Source organism: Cardiocondyla obscurior, linkage group LG06, assembly GCF_019399895.1.
Source record: "Cardiocondyla obscurior isolate alpha-2009 linkage group LG06, Cobs3.1, whole genome shotgun sequence".
NCBI lineage: Eukaryota > Metazoa > Arthropoda > Insecta > Hymenoptera > Formicidae > Cardiocondyla > Cardiocondyla obscurior.
In genome coordinates this window covers 1,465,395-1,485,248 of record NC_091869.1, presented here as the reverse complement: position 1 = coordinate 1,485,248, position 19,854 = coordinate 1,465,395, and the positions used below count along the sequence as shown (strand labels likewise).

General features: G+C 42.4%; 1 pseudogene; it reads right to left on the bottom strand.

Annotated features, from left to right (window-relative positions):
* Positions 1-8,917: 8,917 nt before the first annotated feature.
* Positions 8,918-12,732, bottom strand: LOC139103081 (uncharacterized; annotated as a pseudogene).
* Between the last annotated feature and the right edge of the window lie 7,122 nt (positions 12,733-19,854).

Sequence of the window (19,854 nt, the reverse complement as noted above, 5' to 3'; positions counted from 1 at the left end):
AACGTTGGATACATTTGTCGAATCACGACCTAAATATTTTCTGTTTTTGGAAACGAAATTCTTGATGTGACAACGAGAAAATAATAGTATATTTATCGCTATCATTGCAATAAAAATAATACAAGAGACGCAAACGTTGACGCGAAATTGACGCGCAAAATGTGTCGTTAACCATTTACCAGACAAATAAAGTGGAATTCGCTGCATTTAAAAAATATCATTTATTTACTTTATCTTAACTTATCGGAGGCGATATGCTAAGAGGTTAATAAATGACAATATTTTGTTCTAAGGAAAATTAAGTAACGATTTTAAAAATATGTCTAATATATTTGAATTATATTAAATCATGTTTGTCCGTATATTACATTAGAGAGAAACCTAATGACACAATATTGTGCAGCAAATATATTAGAATTGTAACGCGACTGGCAATATTGGCCGTGACTCCGTCAGGCCAATTAAGATTTAACAGGTGAATGCGGATTGACATAACGCGTGCAATTTCTTAATTGTATAATAAAACAAAGGGATAAATAGGAATTGTTCCTCGCCAAATAACATACCTCTATACAAATAACAGTCCAAATATTTTTGAATGGACATTAATGCGTATTGAAAGGAGAGAGAGAGAGGAAGAAAGAGAGAATGAATGAATAGATATTTGACCTATAATATTACCGACTTGATTTATATGGCTCTGTTAAAAGTAATGAAACGCGTTTACTTGCCGTACACACAATGTACCCTAGTTCTGTTAATTAAGCATGCGCTCATGTGTGTATGTACGTGTCTTCACTTGTGCACTCTTAAAAATCGATTCTTAACGCTCTTTTTTTTCACATATTTAGTGAATCGCTCGCGGGAAAAAAATCGTAACGTCGATAGGCGCTACGTACTTTCTTGCATGTACGCGCGTGTACGGGGTGTATCTAATTTTACTCATTCCTGACAGTCGCCAAAAAAATTACGAAGAAACTTGCTCGTCGCTGGTATTCAAAGTCACGTCTTTCCGACATACGCCGGAAGTACTAAAGTCACGTGCGAACAATCACGCGTGTCATCGAAAGTGGAATTTGCCGCTTGGATCCGCAGTGAATACTGGAATTTTAATTTTTCGAGGACTCCCCGATTTTCGTCGGTTTTATAACGATGTTAGACAAGCGAATCTAAGAACAGCGAAGGAGTGTACTTGCGCACGGATTCTCAAGTACGAGAGCGAAAACGAAGCGGTGCAATTCGTGGGGCGAATTTGGGGCGAATTTTTTTTTTTATCGCGTTTGCGAAAACCGCGAGAATGATTGTGCGAATGAAAGAGAAGGAGAGAGACAGAAAGAGAGTAAGAGATAAAAAACATGCACTAGATTATTCTTACGCGTCGGAGATAAGAAACGTGTGCACGGCGAATAACGTTAACAATAATCTTATTATTAATAATAATTAATATTGATAATAATGATAATAGTAATTGTCCGCTAACGATGTTACGCCAAAGTTCGTGCGAGTGAAGTATTTAAAACTTGTCTGTACGTGTATAGGGACATGATAGAGAATATCTGTGAGTATAAAAGTAAAAGTAAAAAAGAATAAAAAAAAAGAAAAAAAAAATTACACATACATACAAAAAGAAAAGAAATTAACGAGAGAGAAAAATACAAAAGCCATTGTCGCTATTTTGCATCGAGGAGTATATTGTAAAGTGGAGGATTTTTCTCGCCTTGTGATTATTATGTTTGTAAATCGTAGCCGATTGTTAGACGCTATAAATGCGGTTGTACACGTAGGCAAAGTTTCCTCCCCGTCCTCCCTCAATGATCGGACTTGTATTACTTGAATCTAGTGCAGTTAATCGAATTAATTGATGGATATATCAAAAATCTCATTTTTTGTAAATATTAATTTAAATAAATCCTATTGTAAAGATTGTATAATTTACATGGCGCACATCGTGCTTGATCTCTCTCTCTCCCTTTTTTTTTCTCTCTCTTTCTCTCGCTCGTCTATCGCGAATCCTCGTTTGGCGCGCATCCCGCGCCACGTGTAGTCCGTACAACACACGTGCGACTCCTATCCGCGATCCCGTCCAATCCGCCTCACGATCAACGTGCGATCGTCGACCCGAATCCGCTTTGCGTTTCGCGATCACGAAGGGGAGCGTCATATAACGCGGCTCTTCCGTACGGCAATATTGGCGACTCACGCGCGTATCCGCGTCCTACGTCCATTAAAACGCGTCTGCATCTCTCCAGCGTCAAGTGATATTTATAATATCCTGCTGTCGAAATTACCACAACGCGTTTCGGCAAAATTTCATTTTTTCGTTGCGCAATCCGAAACTTTCAATTCGTTGTTACGAAACGCTCTCCTAAGCTCGTGGTATTCCTAAACGTATGAAGCCGTTATCGGTTCGCCAAAAATTATGCCTCCCGTTTAATGAGCTATTTTAGGCAATTTTTAGTCGGTGGTTTCTCTTTTTTTTTTATTTTGCGTTTAGTGCACGCTCAGGCGCTTTACTTAAATCTTGTTCTGCGTAATCGAGGAAGTACCTGGTGCTTGTGATAAGCTCGAGTACGAGAGTGGGTGAAGCCGGAAAAACGTATTCGTGTTCGCGCCATTGTCTCGAAAATGATTGGGGTCCGGATCTGCGTTCACGCGATATTACACGATGCTTCCTCCGTTGCGCTGGGTGATCGCAATTTTTTTTTTTCTTTTTTTATCACACAAAGACGAGAGCGCGGAAATCGATGGCGATGCACGACATGATCAATGCGGATAGAGTTACCGAACGGGGGAACAAGTGGGTCGAGCACATAGCCGGAAATCGGGTTACTTCCCGATGTAAGGATGTATGTTCGCTTGCTCGAAAGTACGTTCTATCGATCGTGGAAAATCCGGTACTAGGTGGGACGAAATCTCAGAGGACCAAGTTGCGGGTTGCGCAAAATGTTGACTATTGATCGGCAACGGTCATTTACTGACTATTGTAGCAAGGTCATACAAAAAGAAGGGAAAAAGAAAAAAAAAATAGCAAGTGTCATAAAAGTTTAAGTAAAATCGCCAGCTTGCGTTTCGTTAAATTGCAACGAACAACCGGGATCATAATTCTTGATTTAAATAACGTAGCGTTTGCTTAAGTGGAAAATGACAGGGAGAAAAGGCGTATTAAAATGAATTGGTGTACGGACCGATTAAAAGGCCCCGGTGACCCTAGACATTGATGTTACGGACACCGACGCGCGATGTAACGATGTAACGGTGCCGCTGGCATGGTGACGGATAGGGGATTTCGTGTCTGTATGCGATGTACATTGTCCACGCACACGGACGTACGGGAGTGTTTCTGCGTCAACGAAACTTTATCGCAAGTTGCGTTGTGCAACAGAAGTGTATTTTTGCCGTTCTTGATAAATTATATTTAACTCTCCCCGACGTAACGCCAAGTGTCATAAAACTTTCGACCATAATTTCAATAATATATTTCTCCGACAGACTGAAATTAACTTATCTAAATTAAAAAAAAAAATTTAACCGGGATCGGTATTTCTTTAGCGACGCTTGACACTAAACGTTTTCGTAGTTAAATTTTAAATTATAATTCCGAAAAAAAAAAAGATGATAACGGGGAAGATTTATTTAACCGGGAAGAAAACTTAAAAAAAAATATCGTAAAGGGAATACATATTCAACGTTCCGCGTATTTTCCACGATGATTTATCACGCTGCTCTAATTTAATTAACGTATTCAGCTTTATTAACGCGTGCGACATTCAATATTAATATTAAATTGCAAATACCATTAAACTTCTAATGAATAATAATTATGCTTCGCTCTTTATTAGCGAATATTTTCTCTCTTTCCGGGCAAAACCGAGAAGTGTGTAAAATACGAAGTTAGGAAGCGGCATTGATTTTCGTACGTGAATATCATCCGCGGTCAGCTTCGGCGGACATCTCGCCGATATTTCGATGTTTCGCGGTGGCAGATAGTTGACGAATTTAAGAAAATCCTCGAAATAGCGCATGTCGATGGCGAAGCCGAGAGAAAAGCCAACGGCACGACCTTGGCACTACTATAGCCTGTCGGCACGGCGCGGCGTGGCTAAAATTGACCCACTCCCCGTGGGGAGCGCCGAACAATCACAATATTACTACGTTGTGTTACGAATGGTGTTTGAACAACATAAAGATATAGCCGCGGATATCTGATAACGCTACTTGTTTCACGACTCGTTCATTTAGCGCGACACCGAACGCGACGCAATGGATGTCCGAGTCTCTACTTTTTCGAAAACAAGATTGGAGTGCAACAGTTGTAGCAAGCGTTTCTTTTCCGATGCCGAGAGCCGTGAAACTTGTTGCGTTCTCGGTAGCGTCGGCGACGAGCGTTCCCATTTATTATTTTCTCGCGTCTCGTAGAACCCAGATTAGAGTTATCTGCACGGACGTCGGCGATCGTCAGATTGCATCTCGTTATTACCACTTGTTGTTTATCGTCGATATAATTGCCGATAATAAATCTCGAGAGGCTCTCGCTCGTCGTGCGAGGCGGCTCGTCTAACTCGACTGACAACGCGTTTGTGTTTTGCACGTTAATTATGTCACCGCGCAGGTGAGTTAAGACCCATAAATTACCGATCCGGTCTATAACTCATGGTCATTGACATTTCATTTAAACGCACACGCTCACGGATTTGGATCGCGAGTGCCGTCCGCGACCACGTTGGAAGCGACGCGGAAAAATTTACTTGAGCCTTATCAGTAATAAAGTGTCAAACCACACACGCCCCGACTCGTTTACAAATATCACCGCTTATCGCGGAATTGTGCATCGCAGCTTAAACGCAGATCCGTTCGCAGACAAAAATTTTCCACGTCGCGGAAGCGGTGATTCCTCTTTTTCTCGGGCCTCCTCGCGAATATAATAATTCGCGTTCGGCGTTACGGCTTCCGGCAATACTGTCGTAATCGGAAATATGTGCGATCACGTGGAGCGAAATTTCCTCATTATGTAATTCGTTGCACGGAGCGCGGAACCGCAGGCGCCGCGGGAGAGATGCGCGTTTTCTATTGTTAGTTACGCGGCGTTAATTCGCGGAGCACCAACTTGTTACTCGCCGACTAAGACCGTTAACGAACGAGGCTAAGCGCGCGCCGCCTCGGGCATGATAATTGATAAGACCCAGCTGAAGCGGCTTGAGATCGATTGCCATTGTCGTTTCGCCTCGCCGATACGTGTACACTCTCGTATTTCAAATATGCTACATCGCCGATATGTATACTCGCGCATTACGTACATTTCCATTAACTTTTCGCAATTGACGTGATTGCGTGGATTGAATAATAATGTGCATATCAAAAGATCGCGATCTGCACGGATATATGAAATTGCGAAGTCGTTGGGTGATTGAAAGGGGGGTGGAAGGAGGGGAAAAAAAATTTTTTTTTTAAAGCGATTGCCTCCGTCGTTCTAGCGAAAATGGGTGGCACGTGTAAACTTCTAAGATCGATCGGGATTTCCCTGGCGCGATTATGAGAATCTTGACTTACGGCACTTTTGCTTTTAACTCCCACATAGCGCGCGGATGGGACGATTAAATGTCCGTGACCGAAGCGAGCGCGAAGCACACAACGTGCGGATGTTGCATTACGTGCGTGACGTTCACGTTATTCTTGTCTCACAGGCAACGGAGGGAAATGGGGGGGGGGATTACATTTTATGAAAAGTATATTTATAGAGTATATTTATATACGAAATGGCCCCTCCCCCTCTCGCTTAATTCTATCATAGACAATCCATATACTGTATGTTATGTGTGTATGCGCGTGCATTATGCGTAAATATAATCAGATGTCTATTTTTTGTAATAGTATTATTGAGATTGTGCAGAAAGGATTTTTATCGCGATTAACAGTGCCATCTGATTAACTCTCATTTAGTAATGAAGTCAGTAAAATGCCGAGAAGCACGGTAAATCTTGTTGAAATGAAATAGATGAAGGCAAAATGTGAAGATTTAGTGCGAAAATGAAGTCGATCTGTGATTTATGAAGCTCTCGGCCTTTGTGGTTGTATCGTATGATTTATACCTCTCAGGCTACTGAAAAGTAAGGGAACATTTTCATATTGGCTTTAATTTTCTACTTCTAATTGACGTATTTTATTGCCGATGGAATAATCGTCAAAAATTGTGCCCTGTACACGCAGAGTTGCGAACTTCATTTCTGCATCGAAGCTCTCGATTCGAAAATGGAAAGTGTGTCGCGCGTATGTCGTCCGGCATTCGGGTTTTCGTTCGCATTTACGCGACGTGTCAGACGATACGATTTGTCAGACCTTGTCAGGCACTGCGCGTAATGACAGGAAGGCAATTCGAATGCCTTCGGCATTCGACTCGATGGAACGAGTGTGCGTGACCTGCCAATTGTTGCGAGCGGTTTCTCTCGTTCGAAAGCGCAAAAAGCGCGATTTTCCATTAATTCGTAAACGCAGAGATGCGTTTATCAATCATCGTCGCTTCTAACAAATCGGTAAAAATCTCTGCTTTTTAGCGATGCATTAATAATTTTTTTTTTTTTTTTACAAAAAAAAATATGTATTTTTTTTCTTTTTTAGAATAAAATAATGGGAAAGTAAAATTATGGGGCTAAATTAGTGAAAAAAAAAATTGAGAAACGTTTCAACAAGTTTTACAGACAGATCAAAATATCTTTTTAAGCAGTTAACAACATCTCGTGTATGAAAATAAAATCGCGCGTCGCCGAGTAGCTATATTCATATATTTTCCAAAAAGAATCCACCGACCGCCTCGGGAAATCATTTATAGTAACTCGTATGCAAACATTTGATATACCGATGAATAGCAGCGATATCGTTCGTTACTGTAACATTTTATTGAGTGCATTCTCGACGGGCTTGCGCAGCGCGGTCTCGAGATCGATTAGCTCTCGTTATTGCTGATTTATTTATTTATCATCTGCTATCGAGCAGCGCGGCAACGAAGTTTAACTTGTAAATCGCAGCGGTAGCTAGTTATACACATATGACTCTCGTGCTTTTGCTATCCGTTGCTTCCCGTGGGAAGCTCAAGCTCTGTCTCGCTAAGATAGCGAAAGCACGGCTATCGTAGTTGTACGCGTACCTCCGATTAGATGGACAAATCTGTGCGACGGGCGGCCGTTTTCAATCGTTAGACGAAATGCTTACATCTCACGCGATCTTTCAAGCAGATTCTGAGAAGTACATTTCCTTTTCCCTTTCCCGGTTATCGTTATCATAAAGCTAAGCGCTGTTAGATATTTTTAATTGTATTGTATTACACGCGGTATTGCATATTTATGTTTAGTTTTAACGTTGTAAGCCGACCACAAAGCAACACGAGCAACGTATGATGATTGCCGCTGGAATAAGTTAGTGAGAGTGAATTTTTATCGAGCCTCCAGCCTGTTTGTGCGTTCGGACGTGCGGCAGTATTGCGGAAAAGCGCATCACGATGTGTAAAAGCGGCACCTTTTTACGTGCCGCGTTCGCCGATGAAGGAAGCGAGTGACTGAGACAGCTTCGAATCAGGTCTCCCGATCGCCGACGTGCGCAATCGATACGAATTCGCTGTTGTAATACGTGTACGTAGCGATAAAGTAAACGCACGAGTAAATTAGCGAGTAGGAAGGTTCTCCAAGTGTGCAATTTACGTGTTCCCGGGTGTAATTGTCTCGCCCCCGCGATCTGTGTGCGTAAGTTAAGTAGCCCTTTTTTCACGTATGCGATTTTTCAACGTTCCTTCTCCCTTACGATGCCCGAGATGAATTCTCGATTGCATGCAAGCTGTATAAAAAGCCATTTTACGCGCGTCCACGTGAAATACGCCGCTGTGGTAGGCGATCCCCGATGAATCGGGACTGTTACGGAATGCGTTTGCGCAACCACTTTCGAAGCAATAATTACAACGGACGATCATCTGCGCGATGCATTATTGCTCGTTTTATTCGTGGCGATCTGGGATCAGCTTTGATCAACTATTGCCGATTAACATTATAATTCTCTTCTAGATCTGTAGTAGCTGTAACGAGACACGTGTAGTCTAGTTGATCAAGGCTGGTGATAATAAACACAGGCAGGTATTCGTATCGATGAAAAACGAGACTCTTGCATAATGCTAAATGTCGCGGACGTTTTGGCATTTCTCATATTCACAATTCATCGTCTGATATTTTGTTCCTTAAAAAAAAAAAAAAAAAAAAAAAAAATATTTACGTCTCCACTGTCCATGAATCTTCGTGCGCGCTTCATCCTGATTTCACTCATTCGCTTCCTAAAGGCTGACACGCGCAATGAATAATACAAAGAACGGTGAAACAGATATTGAAGATAAATCATTAATTAAAAAGAAAAAAAAAAGAAAAAACAGGAACGTTTAATGCACAAATGTAAGCGGCGAGTTTCACGCAGCCGGTACACACGTTCTATAACTTGGAAAATTCGTGAGAACGTTACGTCATCAAAGAAAATCAAATCATTTTAGTGACTTACTGCTAATATCTGCTTCCTGTTTTTTTTTTATTTTTTATTTTTTTTATTTTTGATTGCGCGTTGGTTTCAACGATCGAGTCGACTTAAATGGGATGTTAACCTAGGTATATTATGTTCTCGCTTTACGCGAACATTCCCCATGGTAGTTGTTCACAAAATTTATCATTTGCGGCAACAGTCATTCTTGAGAGAAGGACCTTTGCGGGGAAAGATCTGCGAATCTTTCGGCGAGCCGAAATTAATATACGGGTCGATTGTACATGTATAAATAAATATGTAGAACGCTATGAAGGAAGTATGAAACATTTGCGATTGCGATCGTGTTCTTGTCTGTGAATATAATGTTAATAAAAAAGAAGATAAAGGGGGAAGTAACAGCGACAATGTGTTTTAGGCTATTTGTATTTAAGCTAATTCGAACTAATTGTTTACGTATCCCTGGTACTTATGAGTGATTATATGATAAATGCAAATAAATTAATTAAATAGTTAATTAATATTGTCTGTTTACAGAGCCATGAGATACATCCTTTCCTGCCTAACCTGTTCTCTCTCACTTCCTTTACCTTCTGCTTTATGTACATGCAGGTGAGTGTGATTATTTTGTGAGGTAAGTGAATTTCAAGTATTATTAATATACAGTCCATATTTTTTTTTTATATATATTTTTAGAATTTATATCGATTATTATTAATTAGGTTCTTAAGCACGATAGTGCTCGTGCAATATAGACATTATTTTTTTATACAAATATGTCCCGTAATATCATTTTTTTTTTTTAATAATTCTACGTGCTTCGCATTACATACGACGTGAGTTGCGACACCTGCTTATATGCGTGGTGAGCGATGCATTATCGTTGCATTTGGCGTCTCAACGCTTTCCGATTATCACGCGAGATGCGATCCTGCGCGACGTTCCACGAGCTCCTCCCATTCCCGGGAACGCGAGCGTGAGTCGGGCTCCCTAAACTAATTCTTCAATTAAGCTAGTTTCTCCGTCGAGGCTGCGGACACTAATAATTGCTACATCGTGTTACCAGACGCTCGGCTCTCGCCGAGGCGACATCGAATTACACGCCGATCCGTCGTCGATTTCCCAAGAAAGTTGCGATCCGAGATGCGCGCTGCAATCAGATCTAAATGCTATCAAACACGGCGGATTCAATCGACGAAGCGTATCCGAAGCAGATCGTTCGCCTTGCACTTCGCGGCGCGCGGGTAAACGAAGAGGGACTTGTAACTTTTCTTTTCCCCTGTCGAGACATTCGGGTGGGCTTTGCGTGAAAAGTAGGATTGGTTTTTCCGCGACTTGAGTACAAAGCGGATGCTTCTTTTCCGTTTCCCTTAACTCGGCATTTACGGAAAGACTTGGCGTTCCCGATACGCGAAGCGGAACGTTTGCCGAAGCCTTTTGCGTCTTTTCTGTTTCACTTTCATTATAAGGCACTTCGTTAGTATCGTGTGGCTCGTCGTAGGATAGAGAAAGGAAGCTTGTTGCATGTAACGCGGTATCGTTGCAACTCGATCTTTGTAGCGCGGCTACGTGCGGGGCACTTTTAGAAAATGCAAGCAGAAAATATAAGCTCCTCGTGTCTTTTTTATTTACGTGCTCTTAAAAATGTCGTTCACGCGTGCTATATTTCTATGTAACGAGGAGATTTTTATTTAGCTGAAATATAAACTCGACTATTAAAGGATATTAAAACATGAGGAAGGCTGTTCTATTATATTCGATAAAAACGCTCGTATATATTTTGTACGTATTTTTCCTAGATATTTTTTTCGCGATTTTTTATGAATTCCCTGTGCTTCGGGGCTACAAAGCTCTGATTGAAACACGAGAAGCAGTCTTCATTTTAAAAAGCTCCAATTATTTATTGAACGTGACGTTTACTCTTCTGATCTTTCTTTTTTATTCTTCCTACACGCGCAATTTATGATGTACAATTATTCCTTTAAAGCGATCTTCGATTATACTGAATTATTTTTTTTTTTCACGTATTTTCTCATTAATTTAAACTTTTGGTCAATACAAAATACTCTGAGTATTGTGTAATAATATACAATCATAATTTACGGTTGAAATAAAGTCGTATAATTTTATCAAAAGTTTTCAAAGTTGCCGCAATTACAAATGCATTTGTTTCAATTTCATTCTACGCGCTTGCTCTTTTTTTCTGTTTTCAAAGCGCAAGTGCATACATTTATTACAAGTGCAAAAAATATAAAGAACTAAAAATGTAGCGAAATAATGTTAACGTAAAAACTAACAGCACGGTTAAAAAGAATTTAATAAATAGACCTTAAACATATGCGTCATAAATGTAGGTTAACATGTTGCGTAATTGTCATTAAATATTTGTTCGTTATTAAATTATATAAATTTTATTTAGTTAAAAACAACTGATATGGCCTTTGTGTGCTCTCTCTCTAATTTATTTACAATGTCCACCGGCGAAATTAGTTGATATGTCAGCAAGAATTTCGGAGTGCGGTCATCACGAGGGTAACGATAATTAAGTATTTAAGCACGGGCTAAGTATAGGCTCGTACAGAAACTTTAAATTTTATTTTAGTTCTACGCGTGTGTGTACGTACGTGCGTTTAATATGACTTACACTCAATTAAAATATTACGACTTTCCGAAAACGAGGCAAATGTAAGAACGTGAACGTTTTCTCCTCGAATCGTCATCAACCGAAGTGGCCATTATTCATAAACATTATTTTTCGCGCGGTGTGGACGTGTGCCCATTTCATCGAGATTTTATTTAAAACATAAACGTTATTTAAACGTTTGCGTTTCTCGAACGAATATTCTGTTGTAAAATATAATTACCGCGATGAAGTTGTTTGTCCATCCGCTGAAAACGTCGACGTGCCGCGTAAACTGAAATGAGAACGGGGCTCCCGCTTGCTAAATTAAAAATTAAAACGCGCGATCGTTGTTAAAACAAAATGTCACAATATCGGATGTAATATGTATATTTGCTCTCTGTAACTTTTAATTGTCTATTTTAAATCAGACTATTTTGATCGCTCTGGGACTTGTTATCATAAGAATTATATTGCTGTCGTGGTTCATAAGCTTTATGAATGCTGCCGAACCGGTTCAATGCATTCATCCTTGATCTGCATCGTCATTCTTGCGTAACGCTAAAATCCGAGCTAATCCAAGAGATTCGTACGCGCGTGTGATAAATTGATCAAAGTACCGTTTCAAAAAATTCTTTGTTTCGCCGGATCTTCTGCTTTCCTTTCAGCTGAGCTACCGAATATCATAAATCTAGTTTCTTGTCTGCGAGATCTTAGATACCGCTTTCATTTAATTTACTTTCATATAGTTAACTTTATTTCAGATTTTATCATATATATTTGCTTTACTTCTTTCTTTATATTATTTTTCTTTCGATGCTTAGGCCAGCTACAATTTTTGAAATTATTCTTTTAATCATTATTTATTTTATTCCGCAATAGCGTAATTATTTTTATTTATTCGATGGGATTAATTTTTCGAAATTTTAAATATAACATAATGTTAAAATAAAGTAAAAGTTACTATTTTACATTGTCCGAAGACTTAACTCGCCGCGATTGTTGAAAATGCGACGTGCGTAGTCGTAGAACGTCGCAATTTCTTTTTTTTTTGCCATTGGCGGTCGTTCTCCAATTTGTTGGATGTGACGTACTTCGGGCATAGAGTTTCCCTTCACCCTCCGCCGAATTTACGTCCGCGTTTTAAAAACAAAGTGATATATCGCCGCGACAAAACGAAAAAAAAAAACAGGAAGGTCCAACGTTATCATCGCACGTGTGCGTGCGTGCGTACGTGCGTGTGTGTAAGCGCGCGGCGGTCGGGGCCCACATTCGTCACTTTATCGGAATACGGGATTTTCTACGGGACGATGGCTCGTAAACCGTATGTGGGTCACTGAATAGAGTGTCCGGCGCATTCGACTAGATGCATCGGGTCAACAATAGGTGTGCGAGCGGTAGCCGGAAGATGAACAGATAATCCCGAAAACCGACGGAATGCAAATTGAAAACTGGCGGAGAGAAAATGCAATTACGATCGAGAGCCCCCTCCCCGTCCCATGATCGATTGCATTTCGCGATCGATTTTGGGGTTCCGGCCGATTAATCTGCTCCCGGTTCGTCGTGACTTTGAACGGCTGCGAGTAATTAACACCTCGCCCTCCCCCCTCCTCCCCCTTTCACCCCGCGAGGTGCCAATCATCGTTACGCGCGCGGCATAATTAATAGCAGTCGTTCATCGCGAAATACATTTTCCACGTGGTGGCCTCGAACAACGCGGAAGCGTGATACGCGGAGATAATAATCGTGAGAATGTTCTATGGAAATCCAATGCCACGATCGTTTTCCGGAAGCGATCGAGACGCACGCGATTATTTTATTATAAGAATACTAACTTTGTTTTTTCTACAAGTCACGTGAACGATGGTTAAAAATCGCGTTAAATGTGAAAAAAAAGAAAGAAAATAAATAAATAAGAGATTGTTATTCTCCATCGATGCGCGTTGATCTCTTAATTAAAAATTGATATCTTTATTAGGTAAGATTACCCGATAATAATATCTTGTCGATATTTCAACGGTATCTCCTCTTTATCTCGTAGGCCTCATTGCTCCGGATAAGTGCACCCCAATTAACTGTCACGCGTCAGCGCAGTGATAAATACACTGATACAGGTGGATTCGGCGCGATTTTTCCTCCCGCGTGTCGATAAACTTGCCGTCGGACTGACCTAAGTCTCGCCGCGGCGCATTTTGTCGTCGAGAATTTTTGTTTGAGAGGCGCAGGTGGCACCGAGAATACATTGTCAGGGCGGAGAACGGAAGAGCGTGCCGCGGCCGCGCGTGGACACTGGTCAATATCTTTACCGTGGTTTTGCGGCCGTTTTGTTTTATCACGACATGACGTTAGAGGAGCGCCAGTGACGTCACTGGATCCACTCAGCCGATGGACGAGAGTCACTGAAGCGATAAACGTATTTATTAAGTGTGCTAAGAGGGGGCCTTTGGCGATGCCCGAGGCATTCTTGCGCTTAATGTTTGTGCCTCATTATTACCCGCGAGAGCCGCTTTGGTCCATTTTCTCATCGCACGACGGCCATCTTCTGCCCTTTGTCCGTCTCTGATATCGAAATCGCGTCTCTTTATCTCTCATAATTCTAACAAGGCGTGTCTCTTTCCATTCAACGTATCGATAATTAACAGCTTTGTACAATCGTTAATACGACGCGATAAAAGACTGCGTTCATCTCCTTCGATAATTTTCATATCTCTCTACTTCAAGGTGATTAATTAGTTCAAATATAAAAGCAAAAGTGTGTTCGCGATAATTTTAAATGGTTCCGATGTTGAGTGCTTCGAAACGATACACGCCGATAAGATACGTAGATGAGATATAATTTTAACAACACGACAGATAAACTCGTTAATATAGGTATGCGAAAACGGAAGCGTCGCCGCTGAATTACCTTCAAGCTCACCGCATCGTGATAACATCGAAATTCGACGTGGTATCTACATCCGGGTGCGGACGAGTGATCGCGCTATCTTTCGAAGCATCGAATACACCAGTGGCCTTAAAGAAGCTTCCTTTCTCGTCCGCTAGCAAATTCGCGCGAGTAATCGCTACGATGTGCTTAAGGCGGATAATTTTAGCTCATGCAAATTACCCCGCGATGATGCCATTAGAAACGTCTTAATAAAGATCGCATTACGTGGGATTACAAAATCGCGTTATCGAGCTTCCCTTTTTTTTTTTTTTTATTTTTCCCGTTTTGATGGGCTTTCGAACGTGAAAACCGGAGGAGTGGCCCGACACGCTTTAACCAACATTTTTTCTCTACGTCGTACAATTTTTTATATTACGCCAGGTACTCGAAGACACTTTGCATTGCGCTCGCCTTTGAGGTGACCAGGTTTTATGCTGGAGCGAACTTCACGTAGGCGTAAAATCTCACGTGGAGCATAAAACGAACACGATTTTTCCCGTAAGGAGAACAGGCGGTTTCTTGCCTCTTCGCAATCTGGATATTTATTAAACTTTAGATCCGATTAAATTTAGCGGAGTTCGCGACGCGTATAGCTTCGATATTCAGGTAGTTCCGGTAATTCCGCTCTTACGGCGAGGAAAGAGATGAGAAATTTTTTAACAAAAGAATTTCCGAAACTGACCCCGCTAGAGCTTTATATATATATATATATTTTTTTTTTTTTAAGTACCTACATTAAAATTTCTATTCCCTCTTTTCATAAATCTGAAAAATATCAGAAATAGATTTAAATCCTTATTTTACATAAATTTTCTGCGCATTTCCATAATGCGGGGGCGAATAGCCCGGCTCTGTCGCTGTCTCTAAGATGGAACATTTTTTTATTTTACATTAAGAAAGCTCGTAATTTCCGAGCACATCAGTTTTTACGTCTCTTTGCGTTTCTGCCAAACGTTTCACGTCTCTTGCACCGTTTATATACTTAAGCTCTTAATGCCGCCGTATTCTGATGTACTAATTCGTTTGAGGGCACCCGCGTCTATTTACATCGTTACGAGTGCGCTAATTAAATATTCGAGGTACTTTGACGAGCGCCGGCGCCGCGAACGAGGCAATCACATTGTGGTTCAGTTATCATTTGACAATCTATCCCGTTTCCTATTGTCTCACGGGAGACACGACGAACGCGGTCTTGTTGTGCGCGAACCACCGTCACCGCGAGCATCGGTCTCCCAGCGGAGCGCTCGAAAAGCGCTCTTCCATTGCTCTCGCCGTTGTTCTCGAAACGAGAATGAAAAGACACGAGGTCCCGATTTTTCCACGCCGCTGTTCCCTTCGACTCCGTCCTCTCTCACTCTTCCATTTTCCTCTTTTCCTCCCCCGCCCTCTTTCTTTCTGCTTAGACCGGTCTATCTACCTAGTGGCATGGCAATTTTTCTCGGAGAGGTTTTTATTGCGTCACGAAGAGACGGCGATACATCATATCGATATGTCGAAACGTATTGTATATTCTCGAGTATAAAAAAAAAAACAAAACGAGAGAAAAAAAGAAGAAAATAGTCGTGGGATTATTTTGTGAGAATATTTAATGCTACTTGCTAACTAGCGTAATTTTATGAGGTCTTACGTAATTTAATATTCGACCGAACGGCAGGCTCGCCCGATGACACCATGTAATGAATTGCGTGCCGATAATTACCGAAAAGGGTTAGGTCCACCTGCGATAATCGATACCTTTTATGACATCGGGAAAGAATATAACGTGATAATGAGATGCTCGTCCCGCGGCCCGGGGGAAAGATTAAGAGGGATAGCCGAGAATCGCGTGTCTTTGCTTAGTTATCGTCCAGAAATGGATTCGCGGTTGTCGAGATAAATGAGCTTCCGTTTATCGGGCCAAGGACGTTGCCGGATATCTCCAATAGCTGCAAATGTCCGGTGGACCACGAGCACGTGTGTGTGCACGGTCGTACGTGTGGCGACATTTCGCTAATCGTTACAGTCGAGTTCATTGATTTAGCGCGCCGGTAACGTACGTGTAACATGCCGGAATACTGTCCTACGTTATAACGTGCGCGCTGTTGCATCTTATGTATGTACATTTCACAAAGAATTTAGCTCAGTTTGTTTCTCATAAATTGCACTTTACTGCGCCGGTGCTCGCAGCACTGCAACCTAATTTCCATAAGCAAATAGCGATTGTTCTTTGTGCGTAATGAAAGTTTCGACGTTACTTCAGAATTTACGACCGCTGATACGTTATTACCATTTTCATAGTCATTGCGTAAACTGTGACAGCGCAGTTCAGGTACTCCTGTCCGGGGGACTTTATTTATCCGCATATAATTGCGCGACGAGAAACGCAAATCAGCGACCTAATTTTTCTCTCTCTCTCTCTCTCTTTTTTTTTCTTTTTTTTCCCCTCCTTATTCGCCCCAACGAATTTAGACACACACTAAAAGTCTCTAAAAGGTTTGCAAAATCACCTCCGTTTTACGGCGTGATTTATATTCGTTTCGTATTCTCTCATTTCTTTCTTGAATTTAAAGCTTCGAAGTAGAAAATTTGCAAGGTCGACCGGCATATCAATCAGCGAATATCTAGACATGAGTCTCAACGAACATCTGTCAACGGAAATTCATCTAAGCGCCAGAGTTTAACGTAAGAATACCTTTCGCGGAAACGTCTCCTTGATACAGTTTAAAACTTTATGACAAACAACCTCTTTCCTTTTTTATTACTACGGCTTTATCACCATAAATCGAGAGGCATAATTTCATTTTTTTTAAATACACCCTTAGAACTCGACCGTGTCTAATTGCGTCATCGGCGTGAAGCGTTAAATTGCGAGTTAATTACAACGATAAATTAGTAACCGTTTGATGCTGATATTTCGTAAATGCTAAGACGCTCATTAAATATAATCTTCATTTCGTTTCGGATCGATGATAAAAATTAAAAATCGCGTCAACGCGCTCGTCGAGTGTCACCATTCGCTGAGATTTTCGATCGGCGGGTTTATTCTTTCGAAAATATATTTGGCGCACCATCTACCGACGACGGGAACTCTGTTTCTACTTATTGCACAACGAAGACGGATGGTAGCGAGCGAGCGCGGCGTAAGTGCAGCGGCGAGCAAGTGGAATCAGTCAGCGAAGAACCGGCGGAAGCACGTAGGCTGCCCAGCGGATTGTTTCGCCCTTCGCGATCTTACCCATCGCCTGCTTCGTCCCGCCTACGTTGACTGCCGTATGCACGAGCCGCTTTATTCGCGGCGTTCTCCACCGATCGACCCGTGTCGATTCGCGCGGGTGTTGAGGAAGACGAGCGGGCCGTGACCCGCAATCTCAACTTCTGTATCTCTCGCACTTCGGCGGCGATCTTTTTTTCTTTTTCGACCCTTCTCGTGCCCTACCTCCCGATACACTCCCGCGAGAGTACGTTTACTTCTTCTTTGACCCGGGCTCGTGATTGTCCGTAATTTATTTATCTACCCTTAAACGGAGCGTGTGCAACGGATTTCAACGGGCGCCAGTCAGCACGTCACGTTACGTGTGCGGCGTATTCTTGGCACTGGACGCCACTGATCTAATTGGTATCTGGACAGGTATCGCGCCTCCGCGTCTTCCACCGACGCTTTCTGTAACGATCGGGCCGGTCGCTCGAATTCAACGATGCCGGCGAGCTAAGGGCGCGTGTCCCACGTGCATTACGGCCTTCTCGCGGCGATATCGGCCGTTCAACCTTAAACACGCGCCACGTTCGACCTCCATTTCGACTCCGCGTTAACTCCATTAAAGATTAATTTTCTATTTTACTTAGCGTCGTATTCTTATTACTGTTATTACCGTTTTTATCGCGCTCTTGGTGCCAGCGTTTCTCTCTTTAAACTTCCCTTTCCTGGCGGTGAAAACATTGCGCGCGACCTTCGGCCCGCGATATCTTTATCGTAAATTGCGATGAAATCGCACCGTTAATTGCAACCGTTTTTTTTCTCTTTTTTTTTGTGTAAATAAATTCTTGTTTATTTTTAACCCACGCGAAAAGCTCCAGTTAAACGTCGAGCGTTTTGACGGATCGCGGTGAAAAATTGACAGGGCCAGGCCGCTCCGTCGTCCGAAACATTATCGCCTATGAATAAAAGCGTTCCATTATCCGGCGTGTCAAATTTTTATACGCAACGTTTACACGCGTTGTAAAAGATGCACGAGCGGCTTGTTTATCGGCGCTTTATCAGCGGCCGACCTTTCGCGGGACGCGCGCCAAGTCCTCGCAGTCACTCTGCCTCCCTGTATCGACTATCCGCCCTGCCTATAAATATCCGTCGTTACACCAAAAAACCTCCTTTCAATCCCGCTCGCCGTTTCGCGCCTCGAATTTACCCTCGATCAAGCACGCCAATGAAGATCGATATCGTCGCGGTTCACCTCCGCGGCCATAATCGCGCGCCTTCGCCGAGCCGTGATAAATAAATCGGTTATTTATAAGCGGCACCTGCGATCCTCGGCGAGGACCTGCCTATTACCCCGCGCGCTCACCTCGTATCGGCATATTCTCTTTCTCTTCTTTTCTATCTGGCTTTCTTGAACGGTTCGTAAAATCGCGCCGCGGAAATGTACCGGCCCGATCGAATGGCTATCGATTACGTACGGAAATAAAAGCGAGAGAGGAGAGACACCCCCTTGGGGCCGGCTCTCGTTCAACTTCTCATCGAGACGTCTTTCCCGCGCGGCTCTCGCCTTCGCGAACCCATGCACGCGGCGCGTGTGCGGCTTATTGTGTGCACACGCGTTTTACGTAACGTTGCCCGCGTCCTATTCTGGTATCGAGACAGCTTCGGAGAGACGGTTCCCAGGATGACCAGTCTATGTCGTTCGCCCGTCGCGTCGCGATGAGAGAAAATCGAACGGGCACCGAAATAATTCCGCGCGGGGTCAAGTAGAAACAACGCGCGAGAACCCGTTGTATTATAAGAATTTATTTATAACCACGGCTATTTTCATTCTCGGCGCAACGATTTTTCTTAACGCCTGCGTTGCTCCTATTATTTATGCGCGGCCGAAGGGCCACATAGTCGAAGGCGGTGAGATAAAAAAAATGTCGCGTCGACGTATGCAGCGAGTCCGTAAAAATAGGTTTCTACGCGTTTTTTACCTTTTTAAATGCTACGTAAACAGGGTGCCCCAGAAACGGCAGGCTCGCACGCTGATTACGCGGTCCCGTGACAAATTTCGAATTAGCCCCGCTTCTGTCCGGTTCTCGCCGCTTCTCGCCGCGCCGCTCATCAAAAACGTTCGATACATACTACCAGCGCGCAAACTTTGCTTTAAATCAACTATGTCAATATATAAAACTGGGTTAATTATTAAACGCTCTTGTATTTCGGAAAAAAAAAACGCGCGATACTTTTCAGATTGCGTCGACAATTCTCAAGATCGTAGGGTCTCGCAAATCCTAAACGTTGCACGTTCCGTATGTTTTTAAATGCGACATGCGTGTCTCGCTTTTATAACTTTATCTACCGTAGCATAGAAACCATTATTTCCAGATCACACCTTCCGCTAAAGGCGGCAGAACTTTTCTCCTCTCCTTGCGACGGTATTTTTTTTTTTTCTTATCTTGGCATCGATGCGCAGCTATGTTTTTCTTTCTCTCCTTTTTTTTTTTTTTTTTTTTAATCGACGCGTTACGGAACGTCACGATACAAGCGCGCGGCTTTGGTGCTTCTCTCGCGTGAATCTTTATAGCGTGCCCTAACTATAAACGCTAATCGGGGACACTTTGTAACGCGACTTTACACGTCGTG